The sequence below is a fragment of the Sitophilus oryzae genome, unplaced genomic scaffold (assembly GCF_002938485.1).
Source record: "Sitophilus oryzae breed Bouriz unplaced genomic scaffold, Soryzae_2.0 scaffold_41_pilon_pilon, whole genome shotgun sequence".
NCBI lineage: Eukaryota > Metazoa > Arthropoda > Insecta > Coleoptera > Curculionidae > Sitophilus > Sitophilus oryzae.
This window is the reverse complement of record NW_022146996.1, coordinates 440708-463815: the sequence shown is the minus strand read 5'-3', so window position 1 is coordinate 463815 and position 23108 is coordinate 440708.

Sequence of the window (23108 nt, the reverse complement as noted above, 5' to 3'; positions counted from 1 at the left end):
ACAAGGATAAGGTGGCCAAAGACACCGCATGGAAAAATATCTCGGAGTATATGTCAGAATGTTTCTGAAAAGGTTCAGGAGCGTGAAATAGTAGAACTAAATTTTCTTCTACTGCAAAAGAACCGCAGCAATATTACGACGAATAGCGTTCATCTTAATAAACTGCACTGCTTCGAACGACTTGTTGAACTGCATGGTAAGAAAACACGTGTGTCGCAAACCCGCAATCCGCGTCGCCACAGTTTATCGCACGTCGTTATCGCATGTCGCAGTGTCGGAAAATAAAACATCCTACCTTTAGGGGCTTAGTTTCGACAACATATATAAAAAGAAGGAAGGAGAATATGGATAAAAGAGATAATCGCAAACAACAGTCTCACTTTTGTTTTCTATCAATGGGAACAGGTAATTTTTTGTTGATTTGAATTTAACGTCTTTATTCCTTATAGGATATATTATTATTGCAGGATAGGTTAGGGTGCAGGTGAAAAAGTGTTAGTGTGTAGAAAAATTCTTTTCCATACCCTTGATTTAGGACGAAATATGTTTGAGCGGTAGATTACCAATTTCACCCACAGTAACCATCCAATGGGTATCGAAAATGAAACAACTACTGTTTCAAACCAGAAAAAATCTAGTGTAACAAAATCTATGAAATTGCAAGCTCGTCAGTGGCTACAAAATCTTCCGAAAGTTCCGAGTCATTATTGTCGGAGCTCATCAAAGAAAATGTATCTTGAATCTGTGTTTCGATCAACCCTCCACATTTATAAGGAATATGTCAAATTTTGCACGGAAAAGAACATAAACGCAGTATCACGTACACTTTACCAAAATATTAAAATCGGAACATATTGTTATTCACCAACCGCGAAAAGATCAATGTGATCTGTGCTGTTCCGGTTTTATATACCGGATATAATATATATAATGTATAAAGAAACAAAGCTGAGCTAGTTAAAAATACTGCAAAAGAATCTGCTTCATAAGAAAAGCTGGCTGTAACAATGGACTTACAAAGTGTCCTTCTGGCACCTAAGTTGGAAGCTTCTGCCGTTTATTAGGGTAGTGGAACCTATTTTGGCCATACCTCTAGTTTTGGCCACTTGCATATATTTGTTAAAATATTAAGCCTCCTTCATTAAGCAACATGGCAACAGTGACCATTAAAAAGCGCGCGAAATAGCACCTGTCGGCACTAACCGCCATAACCTATGTCTCAAGTTGTTTACGATCGTGTTAGCACAGTGTAATTATTGAGTGTGACCGGACATCCTTTGTGCGCAGTTTATTAGTATATGCGTGGTAAAGAGGGCCTGTAAGTACTAAGATTTTTTTAGCTGTGTATCTAGTAAATGTTGATAAAAACTGTTTTACCTTACTAATCCTGACTTAAACTCAATAACTATACATAAAATATCAATATAAATGTTAGGTTATATTCGATTTTTGCCAATATTCTGTCTGGCCAAAACTGAATTCCGAAAATCATGCTATATCTAGTTTTGGCCACACAACTGGTCAAATCTAAAGGTCTCTAAAATAGTTTTGGCCAGGAGTGGCCAAAACTACTTTCGTAGTTTTCAGTTTCGGTTTCGACCGTTTTTTTGATACCTAGTACTACATTTGTGGTCTTTTTCTGTAGAAAATGGATAAAGGAGATCGAAAATACGACGAAACGCAATTAAAAGATGCCATTAGTGCAGTAAAAGATGGAATGCCTGTAGCAACGGCCAGTAAAACCTTTGGTGTGCCAAGGACAACGCTGAGACATAAATTGGCAGGTCGCGCTCCGGAGAATATATCTAAACGTGGGCCAGATTGCGTTTTAGGAAGCGAATTAGAAAACAAACTGTGTGAATGGTTGATAAATTGTGCAAGGGCGGGTTTTCCTTTAAACAAGGATGGCCTCTTTTTTCTGTCCAAAAAGCTATCGGCAGAAATTTTTAGTCAGCTTGGCGATAAAGGGCCATACGTCGATAAATTACCTGGGGAAAACATGGTACACAATTTTATGAAACGACACCCAGAGCTGTCTTGCATGCCAAATCTGTGGAATACCTTGCCAAAGCGAGAGCATCTGTATCCGAAGATAAAATAAGGCAGTGGTTTAGACATACCTACACTCCCCCTAGGAGAAGATGCCTAGTTCTAAATGATCCTCCAGAGTTTGGAACATGGATGAATCGGCTTTTTACCTTAATCCTACAGGTGGTTGCATTTTGGCGGAAAAGGGTAAACCAGTTTATGGGACATCTGCTAACAGCGAAAAGGAAAATATCACTACATTAATTTTATTGTAAACAAATGCAGAATTTAACCTCCACTCGACCTTTATATAAATTTGAAAGGATCCCTAAAGCTTACTATGAGGCATTACCTACAGATGACTGGGGAATTGGGAAGTCGAAAATGGATGGATGACATCGGAAACATTTTTACAATATTTTCTTGGTATCCATTTTTGTTAAAGAAAATTACACGTCTCAAGTTAATAATCTCCTTTGATGGGCATTCCCTCGCACTCTTGAGCTTAGAATTCCACAACCTTTGTAGAGAAAAAAAGATTATTCTGTGTGTTTGTACCCAAACTCCACTCACATTCTACAACCTTTGGATGTATCTTTATTTTATCCTTTAAAAGTAAAATGGAAGAAAGAAATTAACCTGTGGAAATTAAAAAACGGAGGAAAAGGAATTAAAAAACCATACGTTCCTGCTCTCCTCCACAGATAGCTAATGAAGAAATGGAGGATCAAGATTACAAGCAACTGGCAGCGAAGGAAGACACTAAAATAACGCACATAACCATGGAAAGAATACCTAATAATAAGAAACATGTCGATGATAAAGAATACAAACAACGGCAGAGCGAAGATATAAGATCAGAAGAGTTTGATAAAGCGACGAATCGAGGAACAAAAGGTAGAAAAAGAGCCTACGCCAAGAGAAAAGACATTGAAAAATGAACTAGAATTAAAATGAAAAAAGTAGAGAAGTTTATATAGAGGAAGAAAAGAATAGAATCTCTGGAACAATTTGGAAAAAAGTAGAAGACGTAAAATAAAACGACACCAATATTGTGAAGAAGGGCAAAAATAAAGTAGAAGAAATTAAGTTAAATGGGATACAAGGAAAGTCCTTGAGCCCAAGCCGCAACTGCGGTAATCCTCATGAGATAAAACCATGAAGTTTCCAATAATATTGCACCTTATGATAGAGATTCAAGCGATGAAAAGTCGTCAGCTACTAAGCCGGTAGAGAGGATAGTGAGAGGAAATAAAAATTAGTAAGGAACAAATAAAAGGAATTAGGATGGACAAAAAGAAGAAAAGTTACACTTAAGTGACATTTTTAATTGTGCCAAGAGTAACAGAAACATCTGGGAAGACAAAAATTAAGAAAAGGGATCCATATATGTCCGTTCTTACTCATTCGATGTACATTAAGTGTCAGGAGGAAAAGCTACAAAAAGCGTTAGAGATAGAACGGAGAAAAGAAGAACGTAAAAGGAAAAGGGAAGAAAAAAGGAACGAAAATATCGAAAAAAAGGCAAAAAAGTTGAAAAAAGAAAAAACAGCTAAAACTTCGCATATGACTACAGAAATGAATGAAAATAATAGTAAAAATACAACAGAATTTAAAAGAAACTCTGTAGATTGCGTTGAAAAAAGTAAAAATGAAGCATCCGATTGTGAAAAGAAGATAAATAAATCATTCGTGAAATTAAAAAAAACTTCTGTATGTTCCGCAGATAATAAATATGTTATCGTTAAGTATGAAGATTGCTTGTATCCTGGTCATGTTTTGGAAAAGAAAGGAAATTCGCTTCTAGTGTCCACAATGGTGAAAAGTGGAGCAGATTGGAAATGGCCGAATCAGAAAGATATCTTATCTTATGAAAAGGAAGATGTATTAGAGTATATTTCTGAACCAAAACTAAAAAATAACAGGAGAGTATATGTTGTTTCTGAAATGGATAAGTACAAAGATTTTAGTTCATAATTAAGTATATTTAATACTCTGCTGATAATATATAACCACAGTTACCTAACTATTTCCTCTGAAAATACGTTTGTTTTGTTTTTGTTCTTTTTATTTTGTATTAGATTTTGTGTTTTGAATAAAAAAAATATAAATAATTATTGTCAGTTTGAAATTTAGGATTTATTAATAGAAAAATCTTATAATGGCCAAAAAATAAATCTATCTCTAAAAAAATAATATCATGGCCAAAAGTACTGCGAAAATGGCCAAAACCAGCGGAACTCGACAATAGATATAACATTAAGTTGCGCAGACATTACTCTTTACTTCCTTCTCTTTTCAACCCAATAGATTTAATCTAGTAATGTAGGGCCATCTCATTCACTCATAGGCGCACTGAAATATTTTGAGAGGCAAGAAATTAAAACTCAGGTTTTCTCTTGGTTTCCTTAAAGTGGCCAAAACCAGTGATCTTACCCTATAAACAAAAGTTACAGATCCACAACTTCACAGTTTACGCACTTAACGACAAAAATATTGACCTTTTTGAGATGAGAGCAATGGTGAAGTAACGGCAGAGCATAGTTCACTACCAAAGGTATATACATATATTATGTTATATATTATTATATATATATATATATATATATATATATATATATATATATATGTTATACCTTTGGTAGTGAACTATACAGGTTGAAAATATATATATATATATATATATATATATAGCAGTATATTATGAGAAGAGAAAGAGTATATATATATATATATATATATATATATATATATATATATATATATATATATATATATATGTATATATATATATATATATATATATATATATATATATCAAACCTAACCCAACTAAAACAAAGATAAAAGAATTACTTTAATTAGTATTTCATCTCACCGTATAAATCCTTGAATTGAGAACAGTATCAGCAAACGATCTGCCCTTCATAATTACCCACAGACGAATTTGTTTTTTAAAAACATATAGAGGATGTAGTTCTAAGCTCCAATGGTATCATATTATATAATTTTGGTCCAAGGTAATAGAAGCTATGTTGTGTATGTGTTCTTACTGGTTTAGGCAACTGGACATTTTTTTTATTGCGTGTCTCATAGGGACGATTGCTTTGAGGTAATCCTGCTCTATGAGTGTACTGTGTGATAAGTAAATCACGACAGAAGAGCTGTTTAATGTCCAGAACACTGGATTCCCTGAATAGTGTCTCTTTTGGGTACGTTCTCACCAAAATTAATATACCTCGTAATATGCCTGTATATTATGTATAGACTTCTCTTAGATCAAAATAAATTTCAGTTGAGTCAATGGTATTCGCTATTGGTTTAAGAAAAGTGTTTTTTAATCAAGAAATGTTACTTTTCAATCAAGAATTTTTGCATGAATCAAAGAGACTATTGTTCTTGTAGCAAGAACTTCTTTGCATATTAATTTTGGGTCAAGAGTGAAATACTTTGGACAGATAGATTCTTCTATTCTCTAAAGTAATTTTTTAAAGCTTATGAAAAGATAGTTAATGCCTTGGACAAAGAAACGTCGTTCTTGGCCCTATTGAAAAGCGCCAATCTTTTGGGTCAAAGTCATATTCATTCCGCGAGATCCTTTTTTTCAGTGTAGGAGTACAGTCGCGACAAGGCTCTTGCTGGCGATGGTGCCGTGACCAGGATTTTGCAGCCGTTTCCACCCGAAGGTCCACCCGAGAAGCTGAGACCATCGCGCGACCGTCCACCAGCACGGCTGGAGGACAAAATCATAGACCCAGACTAAGGTTTAGTTTGGATTGGGAAGGGGGGGGGGTGTGCAGTTTTCAGAAAACAGGAAGTTTATTATCTCATAAAGGTAAAATGTCGGCATAGCTAAGAAAAAAAAATATTCGTGCATATTTTTTTTACCGAAGTAAAACTATTTATTCTACTTTTTAACTCTGGTGTTAATATAAATTGGTTGTTTATGGGCTACGTACTACTGTATGTAAGTAAGATAATATTGGTTCAAAGTTTGAATTACCTGGTCCAAAAACTTGAATAAAGTAGTGAGTAATAGGAGTTGACAATAATTGATGTCCTCAGACGTATCTTTTCTGTCAGCTATAGAGGAGGAATTCCTACAGTCGCGACACTGCTCCTGCTGGCGATGCACAATGGTTTATTTTTAAGATTTACGGGGACATCTGGCCATATAGTGGTGTTTTGAAAACTTCAAAATACCCTGTATATATAAAAATTAGACTAGTTGCTCATCTTAAAAACAAACAAAAAACGTTTGTTGGACAAAAAATTACTGATAAAATAATTGGCGAAATTCGCAATTGAAAAGGTAAGCATTTAATAGAGATTCTTTAATGTTATTTGATTTAAGTTTTGTCGTGGTTGGAAATTGTTTTTGTGATAGGTGAAATTTTTATATAAATCTTAACATGTATTTAGGTTCTTCGGATAAGTTTTAAGCTGCTTTGGTCTTTTATTCGATTATTATTTTAAATATTTTATATAGTACTACAATTTGACCTTTTTATTTAATTTAAAGGGATGCGAAAAATAAGATGCGCTTTCGATCTGACCAACGTTAATTTTATATTAAAGTCTGAACATTTTTTTTCAAAATCACTGTAGGCGCAATGTGCGACGAGGTGCGTAACATTAATTTTTTTTTTGGTTTTTCACTTTAGGTGGCACTCCAGAAATCACTAGAATGCACTTATTTCAATTTTTGTGCGATAACTTCTTGATTTCGCGTGCTAATTCTACTGATGTAAAAAAACAAAATGTTAAATTACATTAGGCAGCGTATATCACCTGTTGATGAAGACAGGGCAGAAGCGTGTTCAAGGAACAGAGAATAAAAAAGTTGTTGAAGGAACAAGGAAAAACATTATTTTTAAATTCCGGAGTTCTAAATTGCTAGAGACCGGACTTCTTGTAGACGTTGTCAAACAGGGCGTTGGCAACACCAATGACGGGAATACAGCCAGACGTTTTTTTAAAGATCCAAAGAAAGCATCAGAAATTCCAGAAGACGACGAAACGCTCATCTTTCGGTTTGCACAGGGGCGGATAGAGGAATTTATTTTAGGATGGGCCCAAATAAAAAGTAACTTAGAATACGCTTTTTAGGGCGCAATTTTTAACCCTAAAGCCTAATTTTAAAGCAATTTAGAGATTTTAGGGGGGGCCTTGGCCCCATGGCCAACGGCTGAGGATTTCCCAGCCGTTTCCACCCGAGAAGCTGAGACCACCGTGCGACCGCCTATCAGCACGGCTAGAGGACAAAATTATAGACCCAGACTAAAGTTTAGTTTGGTTTAGGGGGAAGTTTTCACAAAACAGGAAGGGCATTGTCTCATAAAGGTAAAATGTCAGCATAGCTGAGAGAAAAAAAAAGAATATACGTGCATATATTTTTTTTACCGAAGTAAGGGGGGTGTAATAAAGTTCTATTTTTTTATAAATTCATTTATATACCGTCATTGAACTCTTATCGATCAGGTCTCCGTGGAGCACTGTTTCAGGATTCAAGCTAGGAAGCGAGAGACCGGAGCCGCCAACACACTGTGTCTCGAGTATCAGGAACTACCTGTTGAAAATTCCTGTTGCAAGTTCCCTATCGACACCAGCAATCCCTCCGACACCAGTCCCTCAAGTCGTCTCAAGATTGGCCCAGACGGAAGAACGACTATATTATGATAGTCCTTTAGTAAATCCCTTTGAAAACCCGTTTCGGTCCATATATTCGCACCAGCCCGCGAAGCCTTGCAGGATACCAGTTGAGAGGGGCGTCTGTTGGCAATGTGGCGAGGCCGGCCATAGGCGGAACCATTCCGTTGCCCAGGTCACGCGATTCTATTCTGTTCAGGATGCGGGACCGTGGGAGTACAGTCGCGACAGTGCTCTTGCCGGCGATCGATGGTGTCGCACACTGATCAAAAAACGCAAATTATATTCGCGTCCAGTCCGAATGTTTTATCTTGATTTTATATACGTAGTAACGTCCTTGCATGCACGATTTTAAAGCTATAAGCAAAAATGCTAGTCTACGGCGGCGTCGGCCGAGAATCATTCGTCTGTTGTGCACGGTGCAGTGCGCATCGCAGCTCTCTGATTTCTTCGTCGTAATATCGATGAAGCCATTTTGTTTATTCTCTACTCATTTTGGATATTACTATGTAACATACGGTGTTCTACAGCTAGGTAGAACACAAGGAACAATATGTAAGTATTGTATAATATTTATTTTTAGGGAAAAACGAAGTGGACGTAAATAACGGAATATTGGTAGATAAAAGAAGAAAACAATAAGAATATCATATAGATCGGACTGTTGTACTCTCAGTGAGACTCAATCTGAATTGCCTAAATTAGATAATAATAGAGATTTGTTAGAGTTAATTATAGTTAAAAATCCAGATCTAAGTTCCAGTTTTACGGAAGTTATTGCGGTAATAGTTTTATTTTTAACTCTACCTGTTACCGTCGCCAGCGCCGAACGTTCATTTTCAAAACTGAGACTTATAAAACGTTTTTTGCGCACAAGCATGACTCAGTCTCGGCTAAATGCATCATTGGGAATGTGGGAATGCTAGCTACTGAGGCTGAAGAAGCCAAAAAAATGAAGGTTAAAGAGTCGATTAACGCCTTTGCCAATTTTAAAGCAAGGAGAAAAAATGTTTAAACTTTTTACCTTATTTTCAATCCTTATTTTTAATTGTTCCTTTTTTTACATTTTATTTGTTCCTATTAATTTATTTTAATTTGAATCATATTTTTATTACAAAAAGTATATTTATTTTTATTATTAGTTTTCTTTTAGTACCTAAGTTTTGTTTTATATTGATTTATTTTGTAATGTTTAATTTTTTATGTCCTTTTATTATTGTTTTTTCTTATGTGGAAGTTAAGTTAAGTTTATTTTTTGTTTTTATATATTAAATGACTTGATATACCTACATAAGGTTATATTACGTTTTTTAGTAATTTTATTATTTTAATATAATGGCCCCAAAAAAATCTTGCGGGGGGCCTCACATTTGAAGTTACGCTACTGATAATAAGTCTATAATAAGGATACGGCTTAATTTCGAGCACTAATAGTTAGCTTAATTAGCACCAATAGTTAACTTTGCGGAAAGACAACAATGAATGAACTGATATGAACGAAAACATAAAAACAACAAAAATGAATGTAAAGAAGTTATGGGAGAATGTTTGCACAGAATTAGTTTCATTGGGTTACGGTACCCTCCAAATAATTGTGTTATAAATGAAGAAATAATTACAAAAACCAAATGTACATATTAATTTAATAAATTATTAACTTGCTTCTCTCTTTACAGAGAATAATAGTTTGGAAATGAAAATCAAAGTTTAAAGCAGCAGGGATTGAAAAAAAAACCTTGCAACAGGCTAGTGGTGGGAACAGCAGTATATTTAGCCCATTTAGAAAAAAATATTAGCCATTAGGAGCAACAAATATGTGTGGTTGATTTACATTGCAGTGATTCATTGTTCTGAGAAGGCAATGTACAAACTGAAAACGATAAACCAGTTTAACTGAAATATGTTTGATTGTAAAAATAAAACATGCTTAAATAACAGTAAATTTAGCAAAGATATTGAAAATGTTGATTATACTACCAGTGCCACTCATACAATACAATTATTGCTTAAGGCGCAAACTATAAAAAAGCCCATTTTTCAATATTTTAAGGGTCGATTTCATAATCAATTTCATTTTTTAACTTTTAACTATTAAAGCTTGCAATATGGATTTTATAATGAGGAATTTGCATAATTTTTAATTTTAAGCTTATTGAATTCAGTAAAGTTAAATAACGTATATCGGCACATTAATTAAAATTTTTAATCAATCTAACCTGCCGAAAAAAATACAAATCACTTTTAAAATTTAAACCCGACGCGAAAACGACGCCATTGACCAACATTCCGATGTGACGTCACAGAACGGTATCGATCGGTCTCTGCCGTCAAGCTTAGCGAGAAACGCCATTTAATTTGTGCTTTGTTTACGTCATGTACTCTTGTGTTTTTTGTTGTTTTTGTGTTAGAATGACCTCAAAAATCTTAATTTTTAAATAAAAAAAAATTAATTTTTTTTTAAGACTATAACTATTTCCGTTTGTTTCTACAAATATTGTGGGTTGCCCAAAAGCGTAGTGTGTGAACGATGGCTACAGAAACGGGATTTGTACAAGGACAGTCGGACAATTTACCGAAAATAGATGCCCTAATGATGTTTTCCTTTTTGGGGAAATAACCCGAGTTTCATGAGCGCTGAATTAAAAGGGGTGAAAGCTCAAAGGTAAGATGAAGGAATATTGTTTTGTATTATGTTACTCAAGTGCGAAAAAAAATAATTAGAAATGTCTGAAAATTGCTCATTTTAATATGCCTTCATTATCTTTAAAAATGCAAAAGTTTGGAGTTTAAGGCCTTTCATCTTTTCATTAGGTCTGATCGTGAAACATATGGTGACAATGCTGTTGCAAGTTAGACGAGAAGGAGATATTTGCATTATAAAAGCTAGAGTTACTCCAAAACATAGCGTTAGGAAAAAAGCTTATTCAGTCGAGCTGGTTTGCAATGAACATAAGGAAGAAGTTGTATCTGTACAATGTGGGGACTGTGCAGCATCATTAGGTAAATGAAACACCCTTCATTTATTGTAACTATTGCGAGTTCTCATCTTCAATTTTTATTCATACGTGGGTGTAAACATGCAATTGCACTATTGACGTGGATTCATAGGCGTAGTGAAGAACCGCCAAAGACTTCAACAGTTTGCTATTGGAAGAAGTCTACCTTGCCCAGTATTGGAACAAATTTAAAATTTGTGAAAACTGAGGAACTGGGAAAACCAAAACCGCTACAGTTGTCAGACTATGATTCTTTTCTACAGTCATTCGTGGACCATAGCTTGGAACTTGGAACGACTGATACTGTATTCATGAAGTATTTCAAACAAGAGAGGTATATCGACAAACTATCACTCCATAGACAGTTTGAAGATTTTGCAGCTCTGAACAACTCGTCCCAACTAAGCGTTGAAGACTTCTAATTCTGTATTGAAAAAATGCTAGAAGAAACATGTACAGAAGCTGAAGCTGCTACTAAGAACCAAGTGGATAATCCATTGTGGCATGAACTAAGGTTCATGAGAATAACAGCATCAGAAGCTTATGATGTGGTGCATTGCAAGACCATGGTTGGTACACTAGTTGAATCCATTCTAGGGGCAACAAAACTAAAAGATACCAAAGCTGTGGCTAGGGGAAGGCTGCTAGAAGAGGAAGTACTCAAAATTGTGGAGAAAAAAATTGGAGAAAAAATTCATCGCTGTGGAATAATGCTGGTCCCACAACATCCCTTCATTGGTGCTTCTCCCGATGGAATCTGTAAGGATCTCCTTATTGAAATGCCCTACTTCTTCAAAATCTTTCAAAAGATACCTGACATCCAAGAAAGAAAGAAATTGCATCAAAATACAAGGCACAAGTGCAATTACAAATGTTTTGTTTTTTAAAAAAAATGTTTGTTTTGTGTAGCTAACGAAGACTTTGAACAAACATGTATACTTTATGACATGTATGACAAACATGTAGACTATGATGAGTTGTACGTGAAAGATATCTTAGAAAAGTGCAATACCTTTTGGAAAAAAACTATTTTCAATATTGTCAAAAAAAACTATCTATCCTAATTTAGTATTTCGAGGGTCCAAGGTACGAGTAGTGTTCCAAGGTACGAACATTATCCTATGTATATGTAGTGATTCCTATGGTGGGATGCCCTATATACGGGTAGTTTTCCTATGGACAGGTGTCCGATGGGCGGATCTCCTATGTACAGATTGCCCTAGTATGGATGTAGCGTATAAAAACGTCGTTTCCAAAAGCAATGGAATGGAAGAGATGCAGAAAGGGTTTTTTTGCATTAAATGTTCAGACGATTAGTGATGCTAAATTAAAAATCCCGAAACATTGTTGTAAGGTGGCCAGAATCTGTACAGGATCAAATTATTTTTAATAATAGTCAAATAAAAAGAGAGTCTGATGCAGGCAGGTACGGAAGATATTTTAGTTGGACAAAGTGGATACACGTTACAAAGATCTCATGACAAAACTCTTGGAGAGTAATACAGATGCTGAGAATGTATATAACGAATCAATAATAAGAACTAAAAATGCTGTCGAGCCTCACCTGTTTGGTCTCCTTTCTCTACAGGGTTCATATCAGTGCAATTGAAAAAATTCAAAGACAGTTTTTAAGGCAAGTGGCCTTTAAATTAAATATTCCAATTGATCAAATAAACTACAATAAACTCATGACATTGCTCAATATTTCAACCCTGGAGAACAGAAGAAATCTTATAGATTTGCTAACATTGTATAAAATAATTCATAATCTGATTGATTCCCGAAATTTGTTGTCTGAGTTAAATTTGCATGTTCCCCAAAAATCGACCAGGCAAAACCAATTGTTTAATGTGGGGCACCATAGAACGAACTACGGTTTACACTCCCCAATATGCAGACTCTGTAGATCCGCCAACTCTCTTCCAGATAGCATTGACATCTATAACATGTCATAATCCCAATTTAAATTAGCCGGCAAGAGAACTATTTTATGATTTTAATGTTAAAGGTAAAATAATAAAAAAAATTGTAGGATTTATTTAATTTAAGTTAATTAAATAAAAAAACTGTAATATATAAATCTGTGATGAAACGCTGTGTCGGTGTACACGTGTAATGATCTGTTGCTTTGTTTTGCTCTGTGTTAGAATTTTTTTTTAGAATTTAGAATGAGTGGGAGGGGGGTTAATCACTTCGACCTTACAGATCCATTGTGTCCCCCTTTCTTGAATCATAACTCATCATACAGTCCCAGGGCTTTGACAAAAGCCAGTATCTGGGACGGTTTTATAGAGGGTAGTTCTCCATCTCCAATATCAGTCGTACCAAAATTCATGACACGAATGGTTGTCGTCTCGGCGCACTCAGTGATGAGGTGTACTGGTGTTTCCCCATCTTCCCCACAGAATCTGCATTCGCCGTTTCTTCTTAGTTTCAATCTACTGAGGTGTTCATTGAGGAGACAGTGTCCTGTTAAAAACCCCGTGACAATCCGAAGATTGTTCTTACTCAGACCCAGGAAGGTCTGTGATTTTTCTTGATCATAAGCCCTCAGAAACTTCTTCGAGTGTCTTAGACCATTGCAAGATTTCCATTCCAGGTTGCGGATGGAATCTTCCAAGTTCTTTAGTTCCGCCTTGAGTTGGTTACCACTTGGAAAGCAGAACGGTTCTGGTCCACTTAGTGGAGTGTTCGCTCCTTTCCTAGCTAGATTATTTGCTTTTTCATTGCCTTCTATCCCTTGGTGAGCAGGCACCCAGTGTGGAGGACTTTGTTTTCTTTGCCTAATTTATTCAGCTTCTCTATGCATTCTTTGACCAATTTCAAATCGATTGATACTGAGTTGATCGCCTTTAACGCTGCTTGACTATCAGATAAGATGGCTATTTCTTGTTTCCGATAGTTCCTATCTAAGATAAGTTGTACGCATCTCTCGATAGCGTAGATTTCTGCCTGTAGGATACTAGGGTAAGTGCCCATTGGTTCGGAGTAATTAGCTCTCGGCGCAAACACTCCGATCCCTGTTCCCGTATTGGTTTTGGAAGCATCAGTATACCAAGTTATGGTATGGTCTTTTAACTGCTGGGCAAGCGTTTCGCTCTTCCAATCCTTCTTATTGCTCAATACTACATTGACATGTTTTCAAAGTTGTACGTTCTTGGCATATCGTCCACTGGGAGTTGCATGAGTTGTATTTCCTTTTTGAGGGTGTTCCAAGCCCCTGATCTGACAATTCTCCCAGTACTAATTCCGTTAGTGACCATTCTAATCATTGTCGCATTGGCATATCTACCAATGACAATGTGCAGTGGTGTTAGATCTAGAATGACCTCCATTGCTGCTGTTGGACAGGTTCTCATGGCTCCTGTGATGCAAACACATGCTAGTCTCTGGACTTTGCATAGGCCTTGCCGTCCGTTGCTCTAGTTTTGTTTGCTCTGTGTTAGTTATTGGTGTATTAAATTAGTTATTGTTATATAGTCTATTAGTCTAATAGACTATATAACACTGAGTACAAAAAGTACTGGAAATAAATAAAATCAGTATTTTTCCTACTTTTTAGGCAAATTTTGTTAAACGTTTTAAAGAATTCGGGTAAAGAATACATATACTTGATTCACAACATAATGTTGATGGTAATGATGATCAAACTCAAGAGGGGGAGACCGAAGAATCTTTGCCAGAGTTTGAAAGCCTAATCGAGTCAACTGACTCAGAGAGATCATTTTCACAAACTAGACAATTTTTGCCCGAACATTTACGGTGTGCTTCACACACAATTAATTTAATTGCTACGGTTTAATTGCTAACGGATTATAATAATTCATTAAAATCATCACATCAACTTAGAAGCAAAAAACTGTTTAGTTTTCAACAAATGTTCTAATTTGTGGAATAAAGCACGGAGACCAAAATCGGCAGAAATAATGCAAAAGATTTTAGGTTGCAGTCTAAGTTACCCCGGTGTAACTAGATGGAATTTCACTTACGATGCGGTAAAAAAAAATTGTCTTTAAAAGAAAATATGCCAGAACTTTGCGATGCACTTTTGTTGCCAAGTTTTACTGAAAGGAAAATATTATTTTTGAGAGAATATACAATTATGAAATCTGCAACGCGAACAAAATACATATATATATATATATATATATAAACGGGATTTGGTATAAGTATTTGATAGATTTAGTGCGTCATCAGCTTCTAGGTTACGAGCTTCCATTGCTTCTTTAACCGTTCCGTTCCAGGATTTTCTAGGTCTGCCTCTCTTTCTTCTACCCTGGGAGTCCATTGAAAAACTTTTCTTGGCCACCTGTTCTCCGGCATACGTAGAACATGTCCAAACCACTTTAAGCTGGATTTTTCAATTCGATCTAGCACTGTCTCCTCCGATGCATTCATGATACGCCTGACCTCGATGTTTGTCTTTTTTTCCATCCTAGATATACCTGCGCTCCTTCTAAGATAGTCCATTTCAACAACTTGGATTTTGCGCTTCGTATCTGCACTCAAGCTCTGAACCATAGCAAAGAACTGACTCCACCGATGTCCGTCCAAGTCTCTTTTTAGTTGTTGCAGACAAGTTTCGGTCCCACCAGAGGCTATTAAGACAACCAATAACTTGTTTGCTCTTCTGAATTCGGGTTTGTAATTCTTCTTTGTCCAAACCCTCGTTGTTGATAGTAGCATCCAGGTATTTAAATTTGTCTACTTGTTGAATCTGGACGTTATCATCTATGAAGACTTCAAAACAAGCGTTGGAATTGACAGTTAAGTATTCTGTCTTTTTTAGACTAACCTGAAGTCCCCATTTGTTATATTCTTGGTAAAGCCTCTTAGTCATGAACTCCAGATCGAAAGAGTCCTGCGCAATCACGACCTGATCGTCTGCAAAGCTCAGAGTAAACAGTGTATCTTCCCCAATGGGTATTCCCATGCCTTGGCATCTCCTCTTCCATTCCCTAAGGACTACTTCAACATAAGCAACTTGTACAAAATACATATTAGGGATATTTTCTTCCCAGTATTATATCAATGCACACAAAACTTGAGAAAATTAAATTGTCTGGTACAATCGCACAGCTATCTAAGTCCTTAGATTATATTTTGAACTCTATTCGTGAACGGAACCGGCCACCATTACTCCATGAAAATTGAAATTTTATTTTTAACATTGAAAATGTTTCTGTTATCCTATATAAGGGAGCCCAAATCGAATTAAAATGCTACATTTGCCACACCATGACGTCATATATACAAGGGTATAGGAAATCTCGGCGCAGCGGCGGCAGTCGGCCAGCGCGCGCAAAAACCATTACATCGCTATATATCTTTATTAGTTTAAAAGCAAAAAATATTGGGTTTGCTTTGATGATACCTTGTCAAGACATAAGCGAAACTTTTTAAATTGTTTCTTTTTTTTTTTTTCATTTAGGTTTCGTTTTTTCGTTAAATGAAAGTTATATTAAAAAAAAATCTATTTTTAAACCAAATTTTCGCATGATTGAAATGATTATTCATGTTTAAAAGTTTCTTTTTTTTGGTCATAAGCGCTAATGTAAATGTTTTTCGTAAATAATTATAAAAAATTACTCCCTATGAAGACTTTATTGTGTACTGGATCAAAAAATAAGTATTTGTTTTCTCTATACGGTGGTATTAATATATCGATTTTTGATGATAGTGCCCTTTTACCCGGTCTAATTTTGTACTACTTTCGGAATAAAGGTCCCCATATCATGTACTGTACTTCCATCCCTGAAAAATTCAGCTTGTGACACCAAATTGAGAGGTAACGTCAAAATAAGCTTTAATCTACCTACATCATAGGCAGGTGTAGGTACTCTAGGTATATTCTACCTAGACAGTAGCTGAACTAGCTGACAGTAGTCATTAATTTGTTATCCGATAAGTAGTTGTCATTATATAAGTTTAATCATCTTATACCTCCTATAACGGTAGGTTTTGGATTTTTCCTGATTGGTTTGTTAAACAGAAATATACTGGGCATATAAATGTCTGTTACAGGTTAATTCGTTAAAGAAATATGTTACACACATATTATTTTAATAATAATATATATATACATATATAAAAGCTCAAAGGGTTTTTTGTTGCATCACTCCCGCCGAAACCGCTTTACCAATCTTGATGATTCTTTTTTTAAATGAAAGGTAATATATGTGTAGATTTGTTATGAAGTATTTTTGTAGTGCTTAATGGCTATTTCTTTGTGTAAAACGACTAAATACTAAAACATACCTGAAAAACACCTACACACAATACCTCCAGAAATAAATTATGTCATTGTCAGTGGTGTGTCAGTTAGATTATATATTACGTTTTTAGATATTTTAGAGTGAGTTCATGCCGCCAGCTTTACATACATAAATATTAGCACAAAGGTTCGTTTAATCGACATTAGTGAATTAGCTACACAAAGCGATTTTAGGAAATTCATCCTCTTAGAGAGTAAATTATGTCGGAACAGTTTGTTGTATGAAAATTCCTTACTATTTGGTCTAGAAGAATGAAATCCTACAAAAAGAATTAGAAGAAATTTTTGAAATTCATCAACCAAATGGGTAAAGTTAGTAAAAATTTATATAAAACTTGGTGACCTCTGGATTATACACATAAAAATGGGCACAAAGGTAAAGCGAATTTATGAAATTTATACCCTTAGGGAGTAGAACAGGGAATGAAAGTTTGCTGTACGAAAATGCAATATTATAACATTATAAACCAGACAGTATAACATTTTATACAAGGGTTTATTTAGTGACATCATAACGAAACATATCTTCCTCAATTATTCTTCAAAGAATAAAAAATAACCTATAAAGAGAGTATTAGTGCTCTTAATAAATAAAAAAAGATGAAAAATAAAAAATATCTATGCTCACTAGCTCTCTATAAAGAAGTAAAAAATCATTTAAATCAATGCATGAACGATTCGAGGTGTAACGCGAACGTAGTCACGAGAAAAAGCTAGTAATTTATTAAATTATTTTATTTAACTCATTAATTTTCATTGAAAAGGAATTTTTGTAATTCGCCACTATATTAGTTAAAAACTAAGAAACTCATATCAAATTTAAGTTTTGCGATTTTGACTTTTTTGAACACATTTTAAAAGAAAAAAAAATTTTGATAATATTTGTGTAGATTGACTACAAGTTGTATAACATACATTTCTACGACCGGTCTACCTAGTGGTCTGCAGCATCGCCTTGTGGTGCAAACGTGGACCTGTTAATCTGTGACGTGACGCACAACAGCCAAGAAAAACAGAAGCGTGGCTAAGAATTTAGTAATTAAAAAAAAAGACTTTTAGATACAGTAGTAGGTATTAAAAAGTTTTGTGTTTAAATGGGGTTTGCCTTTAACAGTTAAAAAATTATATCGTAAAGTGTAACTTTCCGTAAAAATTCTTTTTTTTGCTTGCTTGTTTTACGGATAGGTGCGATCGCATAATTATTATTGATAATGTTTTATTTAATTTTAACATTACTACTTTTTCAGTGAATCTTTAAATCTGTTGTTTTTTGTTAAGTTCGTTATTCGTTTCATATTAACACTAATCATATTTTTACGTTTTTATTCATCATTTTCAATGCCCCCCCGGTTGCATCTTTGTAAAGGACTGTGAATTTTTTTTTAAATCAAACTATTTTTTCAGATGCCAAGGATCTAAATGACAGAATATACGGGGTGGCCCATCGAAAACGTTCCGCAAGGCATAACGACCAGGGTAAATTTTTTTTTCAGAAAATCCAAAAACATGTCAATTTTGTTTGTGAGGGGGACAACTTTTGTCCCAAAAATGATTGCAAAATCTTCAACCCTCTAAGCCGGGGTGTCATCCCCCAACTTTTTTCAAATGGGAAGGGGGGTCAAGTGGCGCCGCAATGAAAAGAGCTTTTTATTTTCTATATTTTCCCGCTTCGTTTTTGAAAATCGGTAGAGTAATTGAAAAAATATGAAGGATTGAAATTTGAAAAGTTTATTTAAACATTTTTCAGAGTAAATGACAAGGATAAATTCCTTCGACCAATTTGCTGTTTTTTTCTTATTATTTCTAGATGTTTACGCATGTTTCCACTTGCCACAAGGTTGAACGATCAGGTACGGTAGTTGCTAGATAGCTGTCCTGTGACTTGTGCGTTGAAGTTCTTCTCAATATCGCTAAACTTTTTAACAATTATGATGTACTCACTTGCAGAAAAAGTGGAAATAATCGAACTTTATTTTAAAAATAATGAATGTGGCAATCGGGTTGCGTAGATATTCAATGAACGCCATCCTGACAAACAACTTTATGGCAAAATTGTTCCCGAGTTAGTAACAAAATTTCGTGAAACTGGTTCCGTTTATGAATAAAAAGAGGCAGAGGGAAAATCCCTTGTAAATGAAGTTATGGAGGTATTCGTATTGGGCCAAGTTGCCATGGATAGTACGCTGAGTACAAGAAAATTAGCCAATGAGACAGGCGTGAATCGTACAAGTGTCCAAAGGATATTAAAAAAAACAAACAAGTTCCACCCGTACAAAATTCAGTTGGTACAAGGACTCAACGAAGACGATTTTGATCGTCGCGGGCTGGTATTTTTGGAAATTCTATTGTAGGTCAGTTTAGCGATATTGAGACCGCACCTCGCACCTGATCGTTCAACCTTGTGGCAAGTGAAAAAATGCGTAAACATCTAGAAATAATAAGAAAAAATAGCAAATTGGTCGAAGAAATTTATCCCTATCATTTATTCTGATAAATGTTTAAATAAACTTTTCAAATTTCAATCCTTCATATTTTCTCAATGACTCGACCGATTTTCAAAAACGAGGCGGGGAAATATAGAGAATAGAAAGCTCTTTTCATTGCGGCGCCACTTGACCCCCCTTCCTATTTGAAAAAAGTTGGGGGATGACACCCCCGCTCAGAGGGTTGAAGATTTTGCAATCATTTTTGGGGCAGAAGTTGTCCCCCTCACAAACAAAATTGACGTGTTTTTGGATTTTTTGAAAAAAGAAATACCCTGGCCGTTATGCCTTGCGGAACGTTTTCGATGGGCCACCCTGTATATATGTTATACAAGTTGGCCACTGAACCCCACATGACGCCAGCCATTGACGCCAAGTCCGAGCGGTCAGTCAACTAGCAACGTAAGCAATTCCAATGGTACAGAAGCAACCTCAGCGATTATTTTTATATTTAGTAGAAAATATTTATTGAAAAAAGAGTTTATCGAGTGCAGAACGTCACTCTGCTAGTGTAAGTTTTGATAATTTTTATTTAATACTTATATTTTAAATATTTTAAATACCAATAATAATTGTAACCAAGTTAAATAAAGTCGCAGTTAATGTGGCGCAGTCGGTAGGATTCGTCAACGTTGTCAGAACAAGAAAACTCTCGCTGATAGCGGCGGATCCTCATCCCTCAACGAAGGAAAAATGCTACAACTACAAGAAATTCGAAATTAAGTCTAATTAGTACAGATACGAAGGGAACACCTGGTGAAGCCCCTGGTAACTGATACGAGAATACGACACCAACATAAAACTCTTAATTTTTTAAAAAATATTTTAAAAACCAATAATAATTGTAACCAAGTTAAATAAAGTTTTTTAAAAAAGTGTTTTCGAATTTGATGATATAGCATATATACAATACTTTTAATAGAGCTTCCATGGCAGAAAAGCGTGCTTCCATGGCACAAAGTGTAGGTCCCATGGCTCTTCTTTGTCATATAAGACCCCAGCTCTTCTTTGTCATATAAGAACAAAAGGTCAATATCGGGACAAATGGACAAATGCAGCGAAGAGTCATGGCCCATGTGCCTTTCATTGATGACATTTTAACAGCTGTGCAGGGCAAACCCGGATCAGAGATCCGAGGACTAATTGGGATGTTGGCAGACATACTCCTAATAACAACAACCAGGCAAGCACACAGAATGTTTTTCCCATTATTAGATATTCCCACAGTCTGACCAATTACCTTATTTAAAATGCAGCTCAAGTAACAAGGAAGTAGTACAATATTTTAATAAACTTAAAAGTTGGTCAATGAGTTGGGCTATGTGTTACAGGCAAGATGAAATTACTCGAGGAAACCAAACTAACAATTATTACGAAGCTACTTTTCGTATTTTAAAAGATATTATTCTTCAGAGAGTTGGTTACGAAATCCAAGTATGCCTTTAGTATTGTTCAATTATTTGATCATATAACAAGAAGATTTGAGACATTAATCTTGACATTAATCAAGAGAAAATAAACTTTGTAACAAAAATTTAAATATCAAGGTGTTGTTTTGGACGCGCAATTGAATTTTTCTTTGTACGTTGCTAGATGTGTAAAAAACTAGGTAAAATATAGGAATATTTAAAAGAGTATCTAGAGAATTACGTTTGGAGTAGAAAAACTGTTTGCAATACACTAATCTATCCACATTTTCAATATTGTAATTCATTACTATTAGCATATACAAAGGGATGTGTTCATAGGTTACAATGATTACAAAATAAGTGTATGAGAACCATTATAGGATGTAATAAATACACACCTGTAAAAACAATGCTAAAAATTTTGCCATGGAACTCGTTATGGCAATGTATTCAAATTTTGAATTTGGTTTCAATTTACAACATCGAGCATAGCTTGTTGCCTAAATATTTTGATGTGTTTGTACGTTATAGAAATGAGTGTCGCAATTATTATAACGTATGGGATAAAAATCAATATAACATAATTAAGGTATCTACATCGCAACTTCAAAAACAGCTGTTCTTTAATGGTTTGAAGTTGTACAATGAATACCGGAGGATTTTAAATTGGCAGATAACATTTATAGATTTAAAAAGCTAGTTTTGCTAAATAAATATTATTTGCTAAATAAAGAACTATTATTATTATTATAATAATAATTGTTACCGCAAGCTAATGATCGAAATCATTTGGGGTATCGCACCTGTAAATGCGCATTTTTTATACAGTAAATATAACATCCTTTAGACAAAGTGTGGTTGTGTCGCTACTACAGGGTATTTCAATAAGAGGCTTCGGATGTTTATAACGAATAAAATAAAAATTTCATAACATACATAATAGTTATTTTTGTTTCTAGTGCGCGAAGTGCTACTTTGGTGATGGAAGTAGTTCGCGCATGTGCTAATGCAAGGGGTGATATATTTAGTTTGAAGCGCCACGGAGGATGGAAATCTTCGACAGTGGCCGAGGGATACGTCGAGGATTCTATCAACAATAAAATTCATATATCAAATAAAATTTTAGAGTGTCAAATACAGGGATCAAGTACCTCTACATCAAAATTGGATAGTGTCTCAAGTCCCAAAACCCCATATCTCAAGCAAAATCAGAACTATCTAGTTTGGGATTAAATATTGTTTAGTGCACTGGTTGTACCATTAATGTTAATATTGTAAATAATAACTAAGGTTAAGTTTGATATTTGTTATTTGTTTATTCTTGAATATTTCGAAATAAATAATTAGTTATGATTTAGTTCTTCATTTTCCAAAAATCAAAATTCCAAAATCCCATATGATTTACATGCAGTGTGCGAAATAGAAATTTCGCGCACCGTGTCATGGTAACGAAGGAAAATGAAAAGTGTCACTTCGCACATTGCTATCAATTCGCGAACCTTGTCATTTTTTGACGTTTGCAGAAAAAAGTTATTTATGGCAATGCGCAGCTGCACAATGTACAATTAATTATACGTGGAACACAATATCTGCAAAATGGCCACCACGACTTCTCTCGCAGCGCAAAATTCTTTTGTTGAAATTTTCAATTACTGCTAAACATATTTCTGCACCTTCATCATCATTCACCTGCTGTATGACATGTCGCATCATCTTGTTGGAACTACATATTCTTTATACCCATATCCATTATTCTATGTCCAATGAATCCAAGTACAAAGATGTGAAAGGGACTGACATATGTTCAGTGTGCAGGGAGTTCGAGAAAAAAATGGAGAGGTATGAAGAGTCCGTATTTCGTGTGGAAACTAGGCTTATAAAGTTTGCACCGATATTGAAAAAATATACAGGGTGTCAAAAAAATAGTGTATCAAACTGCGGCGGGGGATTCTACAGATAAAAATAAAACAAAAAGTTCCTATGAATATATGAGGAGCAGACTTTCTAACCGAATTTCGTCCATATTTTCAAAAATTCAACTATAGATGGCCATTGCTCACTTCATATACATATCTTCCCCTAAAAATAACCAGAGACGGCCTAAACGTACTATATGCCGTTACAATTGTTACAATTCAACACAGAAAAACACCTAGACAAGCAAAACGTATTATGTCCTTACTCTAGAGACAAACGAATCGTATTATTGAGGATAAAATATATTTTGCTTGTCCATGCACAAATAGTTTTCATTTGAACTTCGAGGTAT